At 39.5% G+C, this 3,293-nt stretch overlaps 1 non-coding gene across 1 annotated transcript; it reads left to right on the forward strand.

Annotated features, from left to right (window-relative positions):
- The first annotated feature begins 551 nt into the window (after positions 1-551).
- Positions 552-658, forward strand: LOC141602760 (small nucleolar RNA R71). Its single transcript, XR_012524671.1, has one exon. It is a non-coding gene; the product is annotated as a small nucleolar RNA R71 (small nucleolar RNA).
- The last annotated feature ends 2,635 nt before the right edge of the window (positions 659-3,293 follow it).

Below are 3,293 nucleotides of genomic sequence, written 5' to 3' on the forward strand. Positions count from 1 at the left end.
GATTTCTCATGGGTGGTGGAGTGTATGTTGTTTGAGGGTTTTGAACATTTTGGCTTTTGTATGAGAGATTTGGGTGGAACTTGGTATTTTCATTGTAAAAATTTGAATAAGGGGTACCGCTTTTGTAAGCTTGGAAAGCATTGACTTGCTCGGTTGTTCCCCTACATTCACTTTGATCATGACCTAAGGTTCCACAATTCTCACATATCCCACTTGGGATTGATGAGGATGCCGTCATGGCATTGACATGATGTTTTGATTTTGAGTTTTCCTCAAGTCTAGCCATAGCTTGTTCAAACTTCAAGTTGATAGTGTCAATGTGAGCACTAAGTTGAGCACCCAATTGAGTAACGGTGTCCACTTCATACTTTCCTCTAGTAGCCTTGCGAGGCCTACTATATTGCGAATTATGGACCGCCATTTCCTCAATCTTGTTCCATGTTTGATTGTCATCAACTTCGGTGAACATTCCATTTGATCCCATATTGAGAATGTTCCTTGAATCTTCATATAAACCATTCCAAAATTGTTGCACTAAAAACCATTCGCTAAGTCCATGGTGAGGACATGAGCGACAAACACCTTTGAACCGCTCCCAAGCTTCATACAAAGATTCTTCATCCCTTTGTTTAAAACTCGTGATTTGAGCTCTTAGCATATTGGTCTTTTCCGGTGGGTAGAATTTTTTGTAGAAAGCGAGAGCTAACTTCTTCCAAGAATCTATTCCAAGGGTGGCCTTATCAAGGCCCTTCAACCATTGCTTTGCGGTTCCGATTAACGAAAAAGGAAATAAGACCCATCTAATTTGGTCTTGAGTCACGCCCGTTTGAGAGATAGCATCACAATAATCGCAAAAGGTTTCCATATGAGAATGAGGGTCCTCACTTGGCATGCCCCCGAATTGGCTCCTCTCAACTAGTTGGATGAAGGCGGACTTGGCAATAAAATTTCCGGTAAGATGTTGTGGGGTAGGAGTACCGTTTGGTAGATTCTCCTCGGTGGGTGTAGAGTGGGACGAAAATTTAGGCATTGTAGGTGGATTTTGTCTGGTATTGTTTAATGGGTTCTCTTCTCCTTCTATTGCGAAAGGATTGACAAACTCACTAGTGGGTTGAACAACTTCACCAACACCTCCCAAATTCCTCCTAACAAGTCTCCTATTATTCGTCAAGGTTCTTTCGATTTCACGGTCAAAAGGTAACAAATCTCTTTGTAACCTTCTAGACATGCAAAATATCAAACAACTAGAAAACAATTAGAACAAACCTTGAGGAGTTTTACTTCCCCAAGGTGAAAAAAGACACAACTAAAAACAATAAAAGAAATCTAAAATCAATTAAACACCGTCCCCGGCAACGGCGCCATTTTTGATCGGAGCCATTTAGTTCACAAATTAAGTAATTGTGGTCGTTGGTCAATGGTCGATACAAAACACAATTTATACTTCACAAACAACTCTACAAATTAGTAAAGAGGCAAGTAAAGGTCGGATCCCAAGGGACGGGTATTGAAAACGAAGATTTCTATTGCTACTAGTGGTGTCTAGGGGTGTCACAAGTTGGGTTGATGTAGAAGGTTACTAAACTAAAATAGCAATGAAAATAAACTAACAAGGTAAATGGAATAAGGGTGTAAACAATTGATTAAAAGCACTAGGGTGTCATGGGTTCATAGGGGATTCATGGGATATGATCATACAAACATGTTCTCAATTTATAAGCAAGCAATTATTGTTGTGATGGATTGAGTTGGGTTATATCTTACAATCCTAGGAAAGTTTGGGTCCCGGAGCCGAATCACATAGATTGTACAACACCTACAAGTCGACTTAATCTTTCCTACTTAACACATGCATGATCTAACAAGACTCGAGTTGGGTTATGTCTTACAAGTCAAGTTGAAGAGATAGTAGATGATAATAAATGCAAGGATTCATAGGCTTAGCATTTCATCAAACATAACATGTGCATGTATTAAGATCAAAACAAGCAAGCAAATAAGATATGAAAGCATATTGATTTAGGCATGAATCATCCCCATGTTGGTTTCCCCTAATCACCCATTAAACCCTAGCTAAGAGACTACTCACTCATTATCATATTGATCATGCTAGAAAGGTTGTCAATCATACTAACATAATGAAACATGATGAATAAATGAAAGTAATTAGCAATAATTAAAAAGGGATTAAGAGATTATACCTACTAATGATTCCAATAATAAAGCAAGAATAATAGAAGTACTTGAATCCTAGATTGAGAGGTTGTCAATCTCCCAATAATAACCCAAATGATCTTCAATTACCCAAAATAAAGTAAGAACAAGAGAGAGATTAAGGAACTAAAACTTGGATTAAAACTTGATTAATATTTGATTACAATATTGAAGAGAGATTTGATTGATATTAACTACACTAATTATTGATTAGAAGAACATGCTCCTCTAATTAGACTAATGGGGTATTTATAGTGAAAATTAGGGAGGATGCATTAGGGTTAACTAAGGGTTAAACTAGTAATTACACTTTTTAAGTTGAGCAAGGAGACTCCGGTATTCAATGAGAGAAGGGCGTCTCCATTTTGTAACTTGAAGGACGAAACCATGTCAGATCGCGATCCGAGCGGATGGAGGTCGAGACGGACGGATGGGGCATGGACGATCCGAGCGGATCAAGGCGTAAGACGCTCGGATTGGGCCTGGGGGATCCGAGCGGATCTTGGGTAAGGACGCTCGGATTGAGCTGGGCGGACGGACGGATCATGGATGATCCGTTCGGATTCTTCTCTGACGTCATTCCTTCTTCTTTTCTTTCCTTTTCTTCATAGAATCCTTGGGGATTTCCTTGGGGACTCAAGGATCCTTTCTCAACATTGATCTTCTACTTAGCTATGTACAAAGGCCTTCTAGTCTTGTCTCTCCTTGATGCTTGGTCATTGAATACGATCCATTTAGCCTCGTTTTGCCATGAAAATGCAAGATTCTTACTCCTTTCCTACCAAGGGATCAAAATCTCAAAGAATATGCAAAACAAAGATCTAAAGATAAGAAATGACCCAAATAGGCACTAAAAAGCATAGAAACAATGGTAATTCGGGGGCTAAATATGCGCCAATTATGGTCGCATCAAAGTTCTTAATAATTGGATAAGTTCAATCAAACGTGTTCTTTCACAAAAAATCATACAAATTAGAGGCTCACCCTCCGAATCAGATGCTGCCAATCGTCCAAGCCAGCATCCGTCACAGCCACGTCAAAGTCACGCAGCTCGTAGATCGTCGTCCTCCCAGTCGCGT

Source organism: Silene latifolia, chromosome 9 (genome assembly GCF_048544455.1).
Source record: "Silene latifolia isolate original U9 population chromosome 9, ASM4854445v1, whole genome shotgun sequence".
Classification (NCBI taxonomy): Eukaryota; Viridiplantae; Streptophyta; class Magnoliopsida; order Caryophyllales; family Caryophyllaceae; genus Silene; species Silene latifolia.